The 22,515-nt window shown below is 34.8% G+C and overlaps 1 protein-coding gene across 7 annotated transcripts in view; it reads right to left on the bottom strand.

The window, feature by feature from the left end:
• MAGI2 (membrane associated guanylate kinase, WW and PDZ domain containing 2) overlaps positions 1 to 22,515 on the bottom strand; it is a 1,353,221-nt gene that overhangs the window by 967,764 nt on the left and 362,942 nt on the right. The gene's annotated exons all lie outside the window — the stretch shown is intronic.

The raw sequence follows: 22,515 nt of genomic DNA, 5'->3' as shown, positions 1-22,515 counted from the left end.
TTTTACTTCCCACTCTCCCTTTCTCCCAGTCTTTCTGTCTTTGAATTTGACCACTCTAGGTATCTTATACAAGTGGAATCGTATAATATTTGCCCTTGTGACTGGCTTATTTCACTTAGTATGTCTTCAAGGTTTGAAAAGGTTTTTCAGTTATTTAAAGTTACTCTGGATTTAGATAAGTAGGGTGATAAAAAAGTTAAAAGAAAAAGAATTATACAAATATTAATGCTTTACTACCTTTATAAAATGAATCAAAATAATGTATCTGCCATATAAAATATGTGCAGATGTTTTTAACTACAGGCAATGTTTGAAAGACTTCAGGTATTTTAAATTATTATTATTATTATTATAGAAATAATAATAATAATTTTGAGTACATTTCTCATTATAATCTAATGAAAAACAAACTGGGCTACAGGTAAGAAAATCAATACTGTGAATTTATCAAAGATTATTTTCATATTTAAAGATAATTATGTTAAATTATGAAGATTTATCTAAGGCCCTTCATATTCTTATACTTGGAAGAATGAATTATAAATCAAAATACTTATAAAAATATAAATAAACATTTCTAAAACCCTGATCTTTTCAAACATATTAGGGTAATTGAGCCAAGACAAAGAATTAAAGATAGAGAAAATAGGATGTCTGTAATAGTTACAAAAATCATATTCTCTTCAAATCCTTTTGAATCTCAAAATTATAATTCATTATCAATCTATTTGCACCACCATGACCACATAAAATAGCCTTATGTGAGTGTGCATATATGCAACACAAACATCTTTTACACAAATAGTAAATATATTTGAAAACTATACATTGCTACATTTCTGAAGTTCCCATATTCATTGTTTCAGTTGCCTCTAATCTGCTGGCACAGCCTGAGCAAGATAGCATACAAAATATTATTTTTAACTGAACTATCAAAATTCTTACTCTCCAAAGTTTCTCATATATTTTAGTCAATAGTATCAATTTACTTTTCTACCCAATATAATATGATAGCAGAAAACAAATGATAGGAGCTTGCACATGTTATTTTCCAAATTCAAAATCATCTTTTCAGTCAGAGAAGTGGAACACTCAGAAATGAAAGTCACTTGAAACCACGATCGCATATATCAACAATTACCTATTGTTTACATCTCCAAATGCTCCGCATTTCCATGGGTCTTAGACTTACTGACATCACACTGAATTAGTTAAAAATTAGAAATCCTGAAACTCTGAAGTTCTGTTTTCCTCCCTTGGTCTTTTCCAGTCAGAAAACATGCCTACCCTTGCTAATTCAATACAACTGCAGAGCAGTCACCATTCCTGACTGTTCTCAGCTGTCGTTTCTGCCGAGTTCTGAGTCTACAGATCTTTCATCACCTGCACTCCACCTCTCTCCTCTTTTTCTTTCTGTCTAATATGTGGGACATGCCAAGTGATGAGATGTTTTCTGGCAGCCCAAGAAAATGCTAACTATAGAACAACAGATGTAGTCTGTCCACTAAAGTAAGCTAGAATCACTCACCTAATATAACATGGATAAGCCCACATTTTGTAGTCCAAGATGATTCTTGCCCCTGAAAATACATTATCAACTTAAACCATTTCTTCTACTACAAAAATACCACATTAGCCCTCTCAAAAGTTTATTTACCTAAGAAAACAACAACAACAAAAATGACTGTCTATTCATTCAGTGACTGGATATATCTTTTTTGCCATGCAAAAACCTGCTGAAGCTTCTGAGAATTAATATAAACTTTCTTTCGTTAACTAAAATGAATTGCCACATTTGTTTTTGGAAGGTCTTTCTTGGCCTCATATTTCACAAATACTTTATCATCCTTCACAATTTATCATAGCACTTTTCATGTAAGGCAATTTTATTTACCCACTATCCTTATTATGGAAAATTCTGCTGGTTGGCTATCCAATATTTTTTCCTCTATTTTTAAAATTTAGAACCTTGATTTAATTTCAGGCCCAAACATTCTTAGACCTAGGACATGGATCACAATTGTCTGAAACTGTTATACAATCTAGTCCCCTACCTCCCTAGCTGCCCTTGCAGCTTCCAGCATCTATGTCCTGGCCATTGAGACCTAACACAGAAGGAGGGTTTTCTTATTCATTGGACTAGAGTTTATATCTGATATCAAGACCCTTCTCATCCAGTCAATCTTGGCTAGACTGGGTATTCCTCTTTGGGACTTCCATGGCACCTTTGCTCTCTAGTGGACTTGATATTCTGATCACAAACCACAAAGGGAGATTCACAAGGGAAAAATACAACATGCTAAGGATATTGTAGTAAAGTTAGAAACAGACTGGGTTCTGGATGGCTTCACTGAGCAGTTAAAATAATATTGGCAACTACATACCTTAGGATATCTTGTTAAAAGAGAAAAAGGAAATACTTTCTAAAACTATTATGGTTTCTGTTTGTAACTATACATGACCCCAATCAACATATTATATGTATAGAAATGTTTTGCATACATATGTATACATAATATGTATACGTATTTTATGTATGTATAAATACATACTTTTAAAGGCATATTTTTCCTTAATTAGAAATTTCACTTGAAGAAGGATTAAGCAATGGATAGTGGGCAATGGCTGAGCTGAAAAATAGACCCTGGGTCTAAGTCTAAGACTACCTGATTTCAGGTATATAACATCTTAAAGCAAGCTAAAAAACAAAGAATGCCACATACTGAGTGTCCAGTAAATGCTATATATAATTAAAATAAAAAATTTAATCTTCTATCTTATTTGCTATAGTTATAATTTTTGGTATTATCATTATTGTTTGTAGAGTTTCTGTTTTGTCATTTGTTAGTAATACCTAGATTTGGTAGCTTAGAGAATACCTACATCAATCATTCTGTCAAGCATAGCACTGCCAAGTTCATCATTGCATTGCGTGCCTTAGCCATTGTACTCTGCAAAAAAATTCTGTGCTTCCTGCTTACTATTATATTTTTAAAAATATTGAGTTATTTCACTTAACTGTGAAAAAAAATTATTTTCTTTATTTTACAAAATAAAATAGTAGATTAAAAGATAAAATACCTTTCCAAATTATACATTTGCCAAGAAGAGATAAAATATAAAGCCTATGATTCTGCTTTCAAATAACATGTACCTAATTTTCATAATCTACAGTCTGAAGACCAAACTTCTTAGTCCAAAATAGTCAACTCTTTTCTCAACATGACCCCAAACAAGCTTTTCAATCTGATATCAAAGTATAACCTAAGAAGAACCCTTACGAGAGAACTTAATCCAAACTCTTCATTTGCAAATGAAGAAAGTGAAGCTCACACAAATTATTTGGCACTGGGCTCAGAGCAAAGATGGGGTGGGGAGTGGGAGAAGAATCAGGGAGCAAATCCAATAGATTATTTGAGGAGGAAACTCTAAATGTTACCACTTGAAAATGGTGTGCACCTCTATAGTTTCTATGCTTTTCAGAAATGCTCCCAGTGGAACGGCTTTGTTCCCTCCCCTGCTTGAATGCCCAGATAGAGGAAGCAATGGAAGAAGTTACAGCTTGGCTCAGGTGGACAGAATCTCCTTGGCATATTCCTTAAGAAAAATTGTTTGTTCTAGTCATGTAGCCAAAGCCAGACAATCTTCCTAAGGTTGAGGGAGAAATACACCAGGCTCTATATTGTTTGTGCCAAGAATCTGATTGCTAATAGATGGAGAGAGTAGTCCCATCCCTCATTCGTGGGCATAAACATTGTCTCAAATTTTCCTGTCCCTTGAGTCAACTGTTTCTCAAATCAATATGCACCTTAAAAACTTGTAAACTGGGGAGAGTAATTCACTCATTGGTATGGTGCAGGCTGTGTATGAAAAAGAAGATGGAGATGAGCAGCAAGCCAAAGTCTGGTTCATTCTGATGTAATTTATTCATCCTGTGCTTTAGCCAAATGAGGCTACTCTAACATTCTATTGACCGTACTTACTCTTCCTTCTCTATACCTCATTTTTTTTTTCCTTTACACTCCATAAAATTCTGAAGTGGGCCTTTGATTTTTGTTTGTTTGTTTGTGCTTTATTTGTTTCACGCATATTTATGGTTTATCTTATGATACCTTCTTTTGGTAACAGTACCCTGATTTCCCTTTTCAAGTCACTGTATCTCTCTCATTCTGTATAAATGTAGTCAGACTTTTAGTCAGTTTTCCCTGTTCTCTCTTATCCAATTACAGTTTCTTTTCCAGGAGTTGTCTTTACAAGTGGAGTTGCCCAAGGATGTGCATGTGAGTGGATGCATCCTGAAAGGAGTACCCTGAAAAATCTACCCATCACTTTTGCTTTCTGGACATACAGAATTGCCCCTTTCCTGTGTTTTACTAGCCAATTTCTTCAACTTCCCCTTTGTTGTTTTCAACTAAAAAACATCACAGATAAGAAAGCCCTCCCTTTGATACTACCAGTGGAATTCATACCCATCCTTCAACTTAAAATTATCCTCCCCTTGGCTTTCCTTGTGATCTTTTGGCCAGAAGTCTTCTCCCTCCTCTGAAATTCCATGTCCTGGTCACCTTCCTTAAATACCTGTACATTCTAACAGGCCATACAGTAACTAGTGGATCTACTTTAAGTTATGTATTAAACTGTAAGCTCCCCAGGACAGGGAATTTCCTAATCATTTTATATATTCTCCCCTCTCCTCACTTCAATCTCTAAAGCAGTGCCTTCTTAATATAAGCGGCCCTGAAATGTTTGCTGAATAAATAAATCACAAATGCTATAGTGGATAGAATGCTAGATTACAGATTTGGAAACTGAGTTTTAATTACCACTCCAGCACATTCATTGAGCGGTCTTGCACAAATCATTTAATCTCTTCTGGGTCTCATTTTTCTTACCTGTAAAAGGTGGTTCCATTTGTGTTGCTATAACAGAATACCATTAGACTGGGTGACTTAAACAGCAAATATCTATTTCTCACAGTTCAGACACCTGAGAAGTCCAAGATCAAAGAGCTGGTAGACTGGGTGCCTGATGAGGCTACTCTTCCTGGTCTTCAGATGGCCATCTTCTCCTTGTATCCCCTATGGCTGAGAGAGAAATCATCTCTCTAGCGTTTTTTCTTATAAGGGTACATATCCCATTCATGAGAGTTCCACCCTTTTGACCTAACTACTTCCCAAAGGCCCAACTTCCTAAGACTTTCACAATGGGAGAGTTAGGATTTCAACATATGACCTTTGGAGGGGACAAAAACATTCAACCATAACAATATTTGTAGAACCAAATAAGGTCTTTGCTAGATCTAAATTCTATACTTCCATATAAACTATTTACTAAATATTTCTTACAGTTTGGAGTTTTTTTGGTAGTCAACCAAATTATTTTATCGTTAGTTATAATTACAGATCACAAGTTAGTTATAGCCCATAAGAAATAAAGGCACGGAAAACACTAATTTAAAAAGCTATCACAGCAGATTATTTACAATTGCCAAGATATGGAAGCAACCTAAGTATCCATCAGCAGACGAATGGATAGAGATGATGTGGGGTGTGTGTGTGTGTGTGTGTGTGTGTACACACATTATAATGTATAAAATGTATGTATAAAATGTAATACTGCTCAGCCATTAAAAAAATGAAATTTTGCCATTTGCAGCAACATGGATTGACTTGGAGGGCATTATGCTAAGTGAAATAAGAAAGGCAGAGAAAGACAAATACTGTATGATGTCACTTATATGTGGAATCTAAAAAATACAAGAAACTAGTAATTATAACAAAAAAAAGCAGACTCAAAGATATAGAGAACAAACTAATGGTTTGGGGAGGGGCAATACAGGGGTATGGGATTAAGTGGTACAAACTATTAGATATAAAATAAACTACAAGAATATATTGTACAACGTGGAGAATATAGCCAATATTTTATAATAACTATAAATAGAGTATAACATTTAAAAATTATGAATCACTATATTGTATACCTGTAGCTTATATAATATGGTACATCAAGGATACTTCAATTAAAAAAAGGAAAAAAAATTCAGCCATGGATAATCTCCCTTTGATATTGTTTTTTTTAATTATCTGAATTGTCTAGGAAGCTAAGATAATCAACAGGAAATTGATTTCATACATTGTCATTGTCAAAAAAGTAGTAAAGTAATCAAGCAAAGCAGTCTGTAAGGAATTGGAAGAAGGGGAAGATCTATCCATTTGCCTTAAGATATGCCCATGAGTAATTGCAAATTCATTTTATGTTAATTTATTGGATGGTGGGAAGTTGAGGAAGTAGGAACATATTACAGGACTTTGTTGCTATGTCCCTTTTTCAGGAATAGTTTCTGCTTGACTTACCTCAAAAATGGTGAAATAAATCACAGAAAAGTTGATTGATTCTTTTAAGATCCACAGCCACAAAACAGGTGACAGACATATCTAATCCAGTCTGCTGGAGCAGGCTCCATCCCTTTAGGTGAAAAATGGTGTCTTTGGTTTCTTATGATCTAGAGACCCATCTCATTTACAAATGGCTAGAGTACTGTACACAATCACTGAATTCGTTTGATCTATACTAGTCTTTCTATAAATTATGAGCCAGTAAAATTGTTCTTTCCCTAATAATTCTCCTTTGCCTATTTTAAAAAGAAGCACAAATATAAGGGCCTTGGTGACTCATTGCAGATGCCATGGTTAATTACTTTTCCATAGCTGAAAACATTTAGGTATATGAAAATGTGTAACCCTTCCATGTTTTAATCATAATATTAGAGGGTTTAGTCAATCCTTTTAACCATGATTTAATACCTTTGTGTGTTGTTTTTCTTCAAAATCTCAGTGGTGTCACATATTTCATATAAGAAATGCAATAATAAAAGAGACAGAAACATTAAATAGTTGCAGATCATTAGTAGATTCAAAACTAGAAAGAATAATTGGTATTTCAGAAAAATGACAGATAAGTGTAAGTGGCTTATAATATTCTCCAGCTCTATTGAAAATGGCTTTTCATCATTTCCTTCCCCTCACTATTGTACAGATGGGATATTATTATTGTTTCATTTTTCATTGTTAGTCTTGGTCTCAAAGTAAATATTAGAGTTGTTCTTATAGTTATGATTATAGGTTCCCAAGGAGAAGGGAAAATGAGTACTCACTGTATTCCTGGCATTGTGCTAGGTCCTGTACGTGCATTACCCAAAATTTTACAATCAAGAAATGTAAAGGAAGGGCACATAGTTGAAAGCAAACTCAAGTACATCTAAATTTTCTATAATGTCTCAAGATGGCTAATTTAGTCTAGGAATAGGGCATTTCTTACTGATTTCTCTGACTCACCTAACTCTTTTTTTTTTGTGGTACGTGGGCCTCTCAGCTGTGGCCTCTCCCATTGCGGAGCACAGGCTCCGGACGCGCAGGCTCAGCGGCCATGGCTCACGCACCAAGCCGCTCCGCGGCATGTGGGATCTTCCCAGACCGGGGCACGAACCCGTGTCCCCTGCATCGGCAGGCAGATTCTCAACCACTGCGCCACCAGGGGAGCCCTCACCTAACTCTTAAATATTAGATGTTCATTATAAAAAGCAGGATTCAGCTAATTTAAAAAAAGATATATAACCAAAAGTGAATATGACCTGAATTCAATTCATTTTTTTAAACCAGAGATTATATTACTGTAAGTTAAAAAAAAAAAAAAACAATCTATTACAATAGTTACGAGTGGGTTTGAACACACTGAAGGTTAATAAACAACAAAGCTCTAAAGTTTCTACATAAAATTACTAAGGTCAAAAAAATAAACTATTGTCCAAAATAGCTACATAATTTAGCAGCCAATTTTTTTTTTCAGGTCTTAGTTTACTGTCTTTAAACTTTATTCCAAAGTCTAAATGTAATTTTTAAAAAATGCAGTGATAAAATATCACAATTGTTTTTGTTCTTAGAAAATCCACTTTAAGGAATCACCCACAGGGGCTTCCCTGGTGGCACAGTGGTTGAGAATCTGCCTGCTAATGCAGGGGACACGGCTTCGAGCCCCGGTCTGGGAAGATCCCACATCCCACATGCTGCAGAGCAACTAGGCCCGTGAGCCACAACTACTGAGCCTGCGCGTCTGGAGCCTGTGCTCCACAACAAGAGAGACTGCGATTTTGAGAGGCCTGTACACTGCAATGAAGAGTGGCCCCCGCTTGCCGCAACTAGAGAAAGCCCTCACACAGAAACGAAGACCCAACACAGCCATAAATAAATAATTAAATATTTTTTTTTAAAAAAGAATTCACCCACATTAATTTTATTTTTTTAATTAATTAATTTTATTTTCTTTATTTTTGGCTGTGTTGGGTCTTTGTTGCTGCACACAGGCTTTCTCTAGTAGTGGCGAGTGGGGGCTACTCTTTGTTGCTGTGCACAGGCTTCTCATTGCGGTGGCTTCTCTTTGTTTCAGAGCATGGGCTCTAGGTGTGTGGGCTTCAGTAGTTGTGGCATGCAGGCTCAGTAGTTGTGGCTCGCCAGCTCAGTAGTTGTGGTTCACGGGCTTAGTTGCTCCGCGGCATGTGGGATCTTCCTGGACCAGGGCTCAAACCTGTGTCCCCTGCATCGGCAGGCGGATTCTTAACCACTGCACCACCAGGGAAGCCCTACCCACATTAATTTTAAAAAGTACAAATTAAACTGCTCATATGAGGTACACATTCATATATAAAACTAAAAGTGAACATGTGAACAGTATTTGAAAAATGAATATTTGAGCTTACTTTGTTTTATATTAGTAAGGTATTATCCCCAAGTCAGCTAAAAATTATATATAGTCACATATTTACAATATATTTTTAAATAGGTGATAATATGAATAAAATTGATGGAGAATTAGCAGGATCAGATCTGTAAATATTTGACATTATTTCATGTTTTATGAACTAAAAGCAAGGTGAGTCCTCTCATTTTATTGTTTTCTAACCTGCTGCAACTTAAAACTCCCAAGTGACCTGGTACAATAGATGGTCCACTCCAAATGTCTTTATGCTGAAAAGTATCATGACATAAACTCATTGCCTAAATTGACTTAAAAACAAACCACAATTTTATTTGGGAGCCCATTTTATGATAATACAGTTAAACATATTCCTTTCAAGTCATTCCAAAGAACAGACTAATATATCTTCCATAGGTTGTGTGAGGATGGATCGTTTCTTTTTCTTTTTTTTTTTTTTTTTTTGGATGGATCATTTCTAATGGAGTTAAGACAATTCTAGGCACATAATTTGAACTGTTACATGGCTAACTTCAAATAATGAAGAATGTGTTCCGAAAGTTTATTTTGGAAAGCAGACTGGTTTACCCCATAGAAATAATGTTGCATATTATATCTTTGGCCCACCTATAAGTCTTTTAAGTTAATTAGGCACCAGAGGTATATTATCCAGAATATGCTGGAAACATGTTGTCATACGTTGCAATGTATAACAATGCTTCCTGGGAGGTGGGAGCAGAGGAATAATGGCTGAAGTTCCAACTTAGGCTGACAGGTTCTTAAAAACTCAAAACCATCCTTTCACAAGGACAGTTAGATGGAACACTCCAACTCCAATACCCTGGTGGGAATTCTTGCTGCTACTGTCAAAGATACCTTAGTGCAAGGATGGGTTAGGAGTGAGCAGAAGAGTAGCAGACTATTGGGAGGTAAATTCTTTATGCTCTTGTATAAAGGGTTATAGGACAATGAACATCTTGCTAATATATCTTCTTACAGCTCTCCTCAACCCAAACTCTCTTTTTCTTAGGAGGGCCTCAGTCCTAGTTTATTCTTAAGTCCTGCCTGTCTCAGTTTATAGTGCCATTAGCCATTTGGTCTGATTTCACTATAAAATGGGCTGAAATTTCTTTGTCATTTAGAAGTAAATACAAAATCACTTTGAGATTTCCCTGGCATTAAAAAATCTGAAACGCCTTTCCGCACAGAATTTGTAGGCCCTAAACTCTTTTATCTATTCCCCACCTCCGGCTCCAATACATAAAAACATATAGACCTTGTAGGAAAGACAAGGGCAGGGGGTAATAGTGAAAAACTGTGTATTACAAAACCTGGAACATATCTTCAAATTTCAGAAGAAATCTAGGTTCACATAAGTCAGTGTAGATATGTCATTCAAGGAACAGGATATGTGTGTGCATGCACACATGGGTGCCCGTGTGTTAGAGAAGTTGAAGTGGGTGGGCAATGAGGAGGAAGAAAATAGCCACTGGGGGCTATTACAGTGATGCAGTGATGGTGGAGGAAGGACAAGGGAAGATCTCTTCATCATTCTTATGTTTCTGGGTTGTAACTACTCCCATCTCTGAAAGGCAAAGCCCTGATCTGATCCAGGAGAGAAATGAAAAGCAGAAATTAGGTTTAAGAGACTGAACTCACACTATATGTGAGACTGCACCGGAAAAGGAAGTGGGGAGGGAAACCTTCATGCATTGGAAGTTGGAAAAGAAAGCTATGCCTGTTGCCAAGTGGCTAAGTGTGCTATGCTCCCAAGTGACTGGAAGGGGAATATATGAGTCAAGCAGGAAGTAGTCAAGGACCCTGAAAGTGAATTGTATTATAATGGACTTTCACTGAATTATAAAACTATGGCTATTTATACACTTGCCAGGTATAGTGCTATAGACTAGTAAACTCAATTATCTAGACCTGAAGGCAATAAATTAAAATTTCCTAAAAATTTATTCTTAGACATCCATGGCTGTTATCACCTCTAGAAATATAGGGAAGACTGAGCCAAGAACAGAAAAGAAGAAAAAATATACAATTAACCAAAGGCATTCTTAATTGCCTTCTGTCCATAGTACATATAAAATTACATCTAAAATTATATATGATTTTTTTTTTTTTTTTTTTTTTTTGTATGCGGGCCTCTCACTGCTGTGGCCTCTCCCGTTGTGGAGCACAGGCTCGGCGGCCATGGCTCACGGGCCCAGCCGCTCCGCGGCATGTGGGATCTTCCCGGACCTGGGCACGAACCCGCGTCCCCTGCATCGGCAGGCGGACTCTCAACCACTGTGCCACCAGGGAAGCCCTATATATGATTTTTGAACTGATATAAGTGTATTTAGAGGTTGCCATCTTCAACAACCACAACTCATCCCTAAAACTGTCTCCAATGAAAGCCTACTAAAAATATCTTTTTGAAGTAAACTTTCATTTTTACTGAACTATTACTATTTGTTCTTAACAAATTTTATGAAAATGTTTTGTGACTATTTACCTAGGAATACATTTTGAAATCAAGAAAAAATTAGATGCTACAAACTTAACTTCATTAGAAATGCATTTTTACTTCAGTTAGGGGAAGGATGACAGCAGAGAGGAGAATAAGAACAAATCTGAAAAGGGATAAGAAACACACACACACACACAGACACATATGGTGCATGATTTCACATTTTGGGATGGTGTTCAAGTGGTAGTTGTGTTGAAGGGAGCTGAAGATTAACTACTTCCTCTGTGCAGGCCCAAGAAATGAAAAAGATTTTTATGCTGCCCAATGTCTAACTTTATCACAGAGCATTACTATTATATTATGAAAATTGGTGGATAGGAGGAACAAATTTTGATAATCTTCATTTATGACAAACTTCGTTTTCCTGCCTAATACAATTTTTATTCTTTAAAGCCTAGCACAGTGACTTATAATTGCTTGGAATTCAATAAATATTAGTTGACTTACATTCCTAATCAATTGATGACAAACAATTTTCCCAATAATGATAGATATTTTAAATACGTGAATGCACCAATAGTCAGTGTGATTTAACAAAAGTTCAGAAATGTTCCCTGTCATAAAAGAGGGTTCTGCCATTCCTATATATTTCTTTTTTGCACTGATACTATGAGCTCTTTGCTAGTTCATGAAAGTGGTTTTTATATCATTAACCCTGTAGTGTAAAAATCTCATCTGAATGAAATTTTACTTTCTTTTCTCCAATAATCACCTCCATACTCCAACAGAGATAATTTTGTTCTCAAAAGTATGTATAAGAAAACATAAATAGGACTTCCCTGGTGGCACAGTGGTTAAGAATCTGCTTGCCAATGCAGGGGACACGGGTTTTATCCCTGGATGGGGAAGATCCCACATGACACAGAGCAACTAAGCCCATCCACTGCAACTACTGAGGCTGTGCTCTAGAGGCCACGAGCCACAACTACTGAGCCCACATGCTACAACTATTGAAGCCTACGTGCCTAGAGCCCGTGCTCCACAAGAGAAGCCACCGCAATTAGAAGCCTGCGCACCACAATGAAGAGTAGCCCCTGCTTGCTGCAACTAGAGAAAGCCCGTACACAGCAATGAGGATCCAATACGGCCAAAAATAAATAAATAAATTTATATATAAAAAAGAAAACATAAATATTATATTTGTAAATAGTCTGTTTATTTTATGTTTTGGGAGGTATATGTCCAAAAATTCTTAATATTTTCTGGGGCAGCATCACCATTGATTGCCCCAGCCATGTGTTTTTATTATATACTACTTAAAATCATTTTACAGCAGAGAGAAATAATGTTTTTTAAGTCTCCCTTCTGCATAATAATTTTTACAAAATAGTATAATGATTTCTAATTCCTGGCAATATTTTTAAAGGTAATATCTAATTGCTGACTCTTGGAAAATCTGGAGAAATGCCTGAAATTTCATTACTCTAAAATAAGCTACCAACTGACCTGGGAATCATCTTGTTTTAATAAAATCTACATAGCAATTATTAATTTTTAAAAAAAAATTATTTATTTTTGACTGCTTTGGGTCTTCGTTGCTGCACACGGGTTTTCTCTGGTTGCGGTGAGCGGGGTCTACTCTTTGTTGCGGTGTGCGGGCTTCTCATTATGGTGGCTTCTCTTGTTGCAGAACACGGGCTCTAGGCATTGAGGGCTTCAGTAGTTGTGATTCACGGGCTCTAGAGCTCAGGCTCAGTCGTTGTGGCACATGGGCTTAGTTGCTTCATGGCATATGGGATCTTCCCCAACCAGGGATCGAACCCACGTCCCCTGCATTGGCAGGTGGATTCTTAACCACTGCGCCACCAGGGAAGTCCCAGCAATTATTAATTTTGTTATGTAATAATAAAAATATTTGAAATAATATGGAATGCAGCTTATTTCAGGGATGATTTACTAAACATGGAGTTTATATTTGACAGAAAATACCATTTTAAATAAAGACTCTCTCCAATGTGCAATCTTCATTAATTTTGTACATATCATTGTACTTGATTACTTGAAATATTTATTTTCTTTTGATTCTAGCTTCAAGCCAGGGAATTCTGTTTTATAGTGAGAGAGGATATCATTTGAAAACTGATTTTTAATTCAAATTCTTCAGTGTAAGATACAAAATGTGAGGTCTAGAGTAGTAAAACTAGGTTATTTAAAGTTTCATTCACTCAATGTTAATTAACTACAATAATACTATTAACCTTTGTGTGTAGAATATTATTTATTTCAAAGATTTTTAATATTTATTATTGTATTTGTCCAACATGAGAACGGTAAATGGTAAATATGGTAGTGTTTTAATTTACAAATGATTAAACCAGTTCAGAGGTTAATTGACTTGGCCAAACTCACACAACAGAGCTGCAAGGTTTACTCAGATCTACTGATTCTGTGCTGAGCAATTTCTCTGCCATGCTAGAAATAAGCAACTAAAAGGGAAAAGAAGGTTGGGCACATAAGAAAGCATATCTCCAAAGGAGACGCATCAGAGTTACCTGGTTATTTTGCACATGAAACATGAGGCAGCCTATCAAACACCTCGGAGGATGAGCCACTCCACTCCTGCTGATAGGAGTGTGTCACATCCTCCATGGTACTGGACCCAAACGAAGCCTTGAAGCCTTGCTTCAGGTTCAGGCTCTCGCACGCAAAATGCTGAGCTTAATTCCTGAGAAAACTAAACATGAGTAGACAGGAGGTGGTGACTGAAATGCATTTGGATTTGGCCAAGGAAGAATAAAAGATTTCACCGAGATTCCCAGCTGAGTGACTGAGAAATCGTTGACAACACTGGCAGAGATTGGACTGTTGGAACAAGAAGGCCTTTTGTTTTGTTTTTAAGGATGTGGCAACCTGACTATCTGTAATCAGTTACATGTTGGATGGATGAACAAAAAAAGAAGGTAACAGGAGAAAGAATATACTGTATCAATGTGAGTGGTATTATCATGGCATATCCCTTTCAAACAATTGATCTTACATTCCTCTTAAAATCAAGGGATAATGAGGAAATTAGAACAGAAATCCCAGAATTCTCCTTGGGCATAGAGTTCTCCAAAATCTATTTTAGGATAATGATTTTTAATTTATATCACTTAGATTATTTATATACAACACTGAAGGATAATTTGGATGCAGATATTATAGTCACAAGTCCATGATAAAATTGCAAAAGCCTGGAATACTGATATAGAACTTGTCACTTATTACCTTCACAAGCGGCTCTCAGAAACCGAATGGTAATTTAATCACTACCATTCTTACTGAACAACTATCATCTTATCAGCCTGTTAAGAGATACAAATAGTTATCATGTTCTTCATGAGAATGATACAAATCACCAAGAAGCTGCAACAAACCTATCCTTCACCCTAAATACCATGTTTAGAATTACCTTCTCTTTGACTGTTTCACTTTGTTAATACTTTTGCTCACATATTACTCCTTACCCTATTTAAACTTGCTCATCTCCCATAACCATATCTCCATCATTTACTATTGTCCTACTCCGCTGTTTACACAACAGTTACCACTATGTAAAATTATATGACATATTTTCTTGTTTAATTCTTTATTGTCTAAGTTCCTTAGAATGTAAGTTCCACGAGAGAGCAGAGTGTAATACTTAGTAAGTATTCAACTGGTATTTGCTCAATGAAAAATAAAATGGATGCAAATAAAAAGTATTTTTAGAGAGACTATAAATCAGTAATAGCACAACACCACAGTAAGATCCCATTATGTCTCAAAAATGCCTAATTTTTCTACATTAAATGTTTAACAGGCTCTGTGATTTATTTATATTAAGAGCTCAATTAATATCCACAACCATGAAGGGCAATTAGCAATTTTTATAAATTATGCCAACTCTTTATATTTCAGCCACAATGGCTAATTGGTGGCATCTTGAGGTCATTTTATATCTTAATTAAAGATGCCTATATAAAAAAATGTTTACTCAATTTGGCCTCCTGATATAAAATGCGTATTTAGCTTATTCTATTAATAATAAAAATATCCCATAACCAAAGCATATTGTTTGTAAGAAAAAGTTTCTTTGAAGTTAAAGTATATGATTTGTGAGTATAGATTTTTTTATTTCCTGCTGTAAAAATTGATTTAGATCTGTCATACAAAATTTCATCTTTAATAATCATATGGAAAAAATCACCAAACATAAACTGAAAATGATCCTTCCTATCTTCAAGATATTCACACAAGATATGAAACTGTACAAACCGTTAACTGTGCAGAACACTATCATGTTACAAGAATGTATCAGAAAATGACGGCACCAATTCTAATGCATCATTTTAGCCCTCAGATGAAGTTTTTAAGTAAGTTTTCATTTTAAGTAAAAATGAGATATTTTGACCCAATGAATCATAATGAGGAAAAATGGATGCCAAATGCAATTATTTTTAGTTTGTAATTTGTCATGCTTTAACAGTATTTGCTAAACAAATATTCTCTACCATTCCTTTGATTTTTTTAACACCTTTATTGGAGTATAATTGCTTTACAATGGTGTGTTAGTTTCTGCTTTATAACAAAGTGAATCAGTTATACATATACATATGTCCCCATATCTCTTCTCTCCTGCACCTCCCTCCCTCGCATCCTCCCTATCCCACCCCTCTAGGTGGTCACAAAGCACAGAGGTGATCTCCCTGTGCTATGCGACTGCTTCCCACTAGCTATCTATTTTATGTTTGGTAGCGTATATATGTCCATGCCACTCTCTCACTTTGTTCCTTTGATTTTAATCAACATAATACTGCAGGGCACATTACCCATCCTGAAAGTGTAACATCAAATTTAGGATTAAACGTATTCCTTAGCCATCAATTTAGTATCAAGTGCTAAATTTTATAAACATATAAAAATCTTGAAGTAGAAACAGTCCATCTGTAGCTTTTAGAGGATCTATTATTAAAATGAAGCCTGCAGCAAAGAACATTAGTCAAATGAGTTTCTAAAAAAAATATTTAACACTCAGAGTAGTAAGCATATGGTCAAGAGTGCTGGAATTTCATCAGTTGGTCGTTTATTATTAAAAGTAGCTAGCCAAAAAAGTAACTTTTAACTTTCTAAAGTCTTTAAAACATTTCCATAGTTCTAAAGAACTTTTAGGTACAACAGCCTACAGCTGGGTGGAGTTATTTTGTTTACTGTGACAAATTATTTTCCAGTGATGAGGAATGACTGGAATAAAAGACAGAAATGCATTGATAAGTACATGAGTTCTGAAAAAAGAAAGGTTTAACAAAAATCTAGAAGCCAGATTTCCGAACCAGAAGTCCAGGTTTAGAATATCTGGTTGAAGGATGTTTTTTAATCTGCTCCATCTACAGAACTCTTGTTCCTTCCCTGGTCTTTGTTTCTGTACTATTGAAAGAATCTTGGATACAGAAATTTTCCATTTATTATCTATACTGGAAATGTTCAGAAGGTGATGAGCTATAAGCAAATGTGCTTCAAAAGGTAACTTTATTTAATCCAAGGAAGGTACATAGTCTTATTTCCTACAGACTTTATACTATTTGATCACCTGTGTGAAGTCTTTCTTTAAACTCAACTTAAATAGTCATCTTTGTTCTAACTTTTTGTTTGTTTGCTTTCATAATATTTATTGTCATTTTTGTTAAAAATATTTTGGAATAAACATTGGTGTGTGTGTGTGTGTGTGTGTGTGTGTAAGATGTGCAAATAAACTTTAATCTATACCTTAGGTACAGTTAGCATTAAAGTGCCTCAATCAAGGCTCAACAGTTCAGAGGAGATTACTTGGGGACTTCAAATATTTTCAAATCTATATTTGAGTGTTATTAATCAGCATAAAGAATGTTATAATGAATTGCCATTGGCAAAATAGTGTTCAGGATAACAGTTGGTTAGAAAAATTGTAGGAGTTTCATTGTTTTTGCGTGAACAGTATGACAATTTGGCACAATAGCTTAAACACACTGGAACAGGGCTCTGGATCTTCTAGATCAGTTCTACATAATATTTAATCCAGTGATGGTGGATGAACTGTTTGATATCGTTCAGAATCTGAGAGTATGAAACATTTATAGCAATTTTTGTGCATAATTCTATGTCTGAGTTTTAAATCTCATAAAAAAGAACCACACCAACAAAAGCCAATAGTGATTTAAATTAAATTTTTTAATTAATTTATTTTTACTGTATTTTACAGAAGTATTGATCTGCAAGAGATTAGAAAATAAATGATACATTTAAACACACTAACCTAGTTCCTTGCTAGCCTTATGTCCATGTGCCCAGCCTAAATAGAGACTGTTGGTCTTGGCAACTAATACTAATGAAACCTCTGAGGTGCGAATCTTTTATGCATGCAGCTGTCAACAGCACCTGAAGATTGAGGATGTTGTGCAACCGTTCTGTTTCTTTTTTCCTGCTTTAAAATAAATATTGGTATGTTTGCTCAAAGTTGACCTTTCAAATCTAACGTAATAACTTTTCAAATTATTTTTCAATGTAATAACCCACCTGGTATCCAGGTTGTGGTTGAGGAAACATACAGCCTGCACCTTCCTCCATACAAAGTTCAATATTTACCAAAAAATTCTCCAAGTGGCTAAAATGCCAAATTAGTCAGGTCATTTTTTCATTTCTTTTCCTACTGCAATCAGCCTTTTTTCCCCAGATTTCCTATTTTGAAACCCATGTAATTTGTATTTCCTATTTTTTTCAAATGCTCAAAGGTACAGACTCATTATTAGGAATGTGAACATAACCATGACAATTTTTGTGGCAGAGCAGAACTATAACTGAAATTATAAAACATACACAAGAAACCTTCTCCAGGGAGTTATAACTAAATCTTCACTCCCAGCTGCCTCACTTGTCAATTAGCTAGAACATGGCCAAAACAGCAGCAGGCAAATGTGAATAATTCAATACTGACCATGAGCACATAATGAAAAGCCACTCACCCTGGAACTTGGTCATGGTGAATGTCTGCTTCACTAGTACTTTCAAATACCAAGGATAGTAATATAGCAGTAACAACTGTCAGCTTTTGTAGATTTAACTGCCATCTAATCTTGTATTTACTTCAAGAAAGATGAATTTCCTAATAAGGAATTAGGGCTCTCATTAGCGGTCCAGAGCAGACTGGCAATTTGTCTGATATCCTAAATGTAAACCTTAATGATTACCACTCAGATATTTAAAGTTCTACAATTGTCCCTACTAGGCTTATTACAAGGGAAATAATCACCTCTACAGATGTTTCTCTACACACAATAAAATTAAAGGCATGCAATTCTTTTTATAAAGTATTTGTTCTGGAATATCTCCTCTCCAAAAACATGGCCTTTTTTAACACTAGATTCCTAAAAAATAAAAGAAAAAAGGTAATGCTGCCCTAGAATTTAGTGAATTATCGTTGCTCTGCCATAGGCCGAGTTTTGTTTTCTGAGACATTTGGAATGAAAGCAATGAAAGTCTATTAACGTTCTAATATGATTCATGCTATATGGTTGTGGAGCTGGCCCTTAAGCTATTTTAAAGTAGGGGTTTATCTACCTGACATTAGTAAAATAACTGCCTTGTGTCACATAAACATCTTTAACATGACAACACTATCATGTTAGGAAATTAAAATATAAAAATATCTCATGAATCACCGTTTATGTAGCCTTTCTAAAAACAGCTAAAAGCATAATTATGTAAATTCCAAAAGCGAATTGTTTCAACCAAATCATAAAGCACACAGGACTTTGTCTCAAAGGTGGTTAAGATATTGTAAAATATATAAAACAGTACATGTATTTGCTCATGAAATCAAGTTTCTAATTATTCTAGTTAGTATTTTTTAGATTAAGAAGACCTTCCCTCCAAATAATGTAGAATTTAGGATTCAATCTAGATCTAGTTAATTTCTTTTCTGAACATAAATATATATTTGAAGAAGAATGTGACAGAAATCCAATTTATAATCTTGTAAATTATATGAGAAAATATACTTTAATTTTGGCTTTAAGAAAATATTTGAATTTAAAACAGTGATAGACAGTTTATGCTATTAAGTCAGTAAATAGAATAGTTTTAAATTATTTCCATAGAAATAAATATGGTGACAGACCATGAGGTTTTGTAATGTACAGATACCTGCAAAGCACTCACAAGAGGAACTACAAATCAGAATATGAATAGCTTCATAAATGATTCATGATTTCTCAAGTATCAAAAGTTACACTGTAAAGTTTGACAAATCAATAAGTTAGGATGAACTAAATTAAACCTCACATGTATAAATCTTCAGTTTACAAAGAACTTCCATATGTACTATCCCATTTCATCTCAAAAATATTAAAAGGTAAGCAAAGCAAAGCAGGTATCTTTATCCCTTATCTGAGGAAGCCAATGCTCAAATAGGGTACTTGACTTGAAGAGTTTCACACAGCTGGTATAAAGTGATGTTTAATTCATTGGTGCTTTTGCACAGTACCTCCCCCAATCCCTACCTGTTAGGCAGTGGGCATGTTTCCTTTCTGATTGTGAATAAATGATCCTAGGTCATGACCTACTGTTAAATTAATCTATACAACTGAAGATACCAGGATGCTATTCAAAGAATACAAGGCAGCCATGGATATAGAGGGTAATTTCAGCTGTCTGCTCTTTGTTTAAAGCCATTAAGCACAGTTTAGGCAGCTATAGCAAGTTTAAGGATCTCAAGCTCCCTTTCCTGTAACACCACAAATTCTAAGGTAGATTCGTAACACAGATTTGTCTGTATTTTCAGGGATTTTTTCCCTGGGTCTTCCCATTGCACAAAACAAAAACCTAATCCCAGGTAATGAAGGGGATAATAGAGTAATAGATGGATAGAGTAGATGAACTGAAAGGGAAAGAATGAAGTACAAATCAAATAATGAATGAGATGACCACCATCGGTAAATTCTAACGTTGGTGAGCCCCCATTAAAAATCCAAATCTAAAGATTCAGTTTTAACAAATTGAGCAGTTTTAGAAAGTCAGATATAAAAATTAAAAGGTTAATCTTATGTCTTGCTCCTTTTTAGACAAAATGTTTGCCTTTCATTCATGTAGGTTGTCAGTGTCAAGATTAAATATCCATAAACCAAGATAAAATTTTAAATTTTGACATTTAAGCTTTTTTCTTGACATTTGGCCAGAGCTGGAAATCCAGCCAACCATGGTATCTTGACAGAATGACAGGAGAAAGAAAAGCATCTTCTCTATATATATTGAGAGTAATATAATATCTAAAACAGCCTCCCCAAAGTTTGTTCCACAAGATATTGATAGCTAAAATGGGGGAAAAAAGTTTTCCATGGTCAAATAAACTTTGGAATCACTGGGTAACAATAAATTTTAAAGTTCTCTTTATTTCAGAATTATCATGGTCTTAATTATACTAGTGCTCGGGTCCAGTGGTCACTAAATTCCAATTTTTTGTAGAGTATCTTGTAGGGATGTGTTCCAGGAGTGCATATTGGGAAACGCTACCCTAAGGAAATGATATAGTTATTCTTCCTGCCACACCCACAACCCCAAGTCCTGGAACTTGGCCAAAGTTGACACTGAAATGGTAACCAAGGTTCTCTGTATATTTTTGGACTTCATGCACCACTGTTGTTTGAGACTATTATCCTCTAAATGGTGAAAGAATTCTATGGTCATTAACAGATCAGGGCTGCTTCCCAGTTCCACTGAAAATGATTGGTTTTTAAAAAACAATTGCAATACCAATATTACACTGAGAAAGTGCCATAAAGCTGTAATGTCATTAAATATCTAAGTCAGTGGTCAAATTTTCTAAGTTAATTCAGAATTTTTAAATAGATGGTTTGTTTGAATGACCAAATAAGCTCCATACATTTCATGCAATTGATATGTCTCTTAAAACTATTTTTAATCTATAGATATGCCCTCTCTTTTCTTCCTTTCCAATATTTACTGTTATTCTTAAGGAAACTAAAAAATTTGTCCTTTCATGTAAATGACATCATACAGGAAAAACCTCTTGTGAATAGCTTTGTTCTCTGAGTAGAATGTTTTGAAGTTCACCCACACATTGCTGAGAAGTACTTCATTACATAAATAAAATATACACAATTCATATATCCATTATTCTACTGACACATATTTGGATTTTTCTAATTTGGGGATATTATGAATAAGATTTCTATGCCCATTCAACTATAAATATTTTCTGGACACTTGTTTTCTTGGGTAAATAACACGGAGTGGAATTTTCACATCATATGGTAAATGCATGTAACATTTTATGAGAAACTATCAAATTTTCCAAAGTGGTCATACTATTTTGCATTCCCTGTTGTAATATACAAGGGTTCCAGTTGCTCCATATCCTTGCCAACACTTCATATTATCAGTTTGTTTGTTTTTAAAATTTTAGGCATTCTGATGGGTATGTCGTGGTATTTCAGTGTGGTTTGAATTTGCATTTCCATAATGGCTAATGATGTATAGCATGTTTTCATGAGCTTATTGGGCATTCATTTATCTTCTTCAGTAAAGTTCCTGTTCAGATCTTGTGCTAAATTTTGAAATCCATTTGCTTATCTTATTATTGTTATAAACATTCTCTGTATGTTGTGGATACTTTGTATTCTAGCCTCCAGAACTGTGAGAAATAAATTTCTGTTGTTTAAGCCACCCAGTCTGTGGTACTTTGTTATGTGAGCCCTAGCAAACTTATACAGTGGTATCTACAAAAGTAAGAATACTTAGAACCTAAGAAATGTCTGAAAACATTCTAAAATATAAGTATTACAATTCCTATTTTTATACATGAGGAAATCAAACCTTAGAGAGTTTACAAAACTGGTTCAAAGTTAAAAATCTAGATTTAGAATTGAGAACAGAACATGGTTCTCCCCAACTTGCTCTTTCTACTGCATAATGTGATTTATTTTAAGGCTACATGGGAGAAAAATAAAGGCACTGTCTAATTCTGATTGCCATCTAAACTTAGAACCAAATATTTTCTAAAAGTTAAAAACTTTGAAGAAGAAATATAATGCCTCACTAAAAAGGTATTTAGGAGATTAAGCATGTTTCATAATATCCAACTGCATTTCATGAAATGAAAGCTGAGGTCTTCTATCTAGATTCTAAAAGAAAAAGTAATTTCATTTTCTTTTTTTAAATAAAATAAGACAATTTTACAGTTTTATGAAGTGCTCATTTTGAATGAATACATAAAAAACAAATAAAAATGATGATAT

Source organism: Kogia breviceps, chromosome 9 (genome assembly GCF_026419965.1).
Source record: "Kogia breviceps isolate mKogBre1 chromosome 9, mKogBre1 haplotype 1, whole genome shotgun sequence".
Taxonomy (NCBI): Eukaryota; Metazoa; Chordata; class Mammalia; order Artiodactyla; family Physeteridae; genus Kogia; species Kogia breviceps.
Note: the sequence above shows the minus strand (reverse complement) of the source record. Positions and strands in the feature narration are given on the sequence as shown.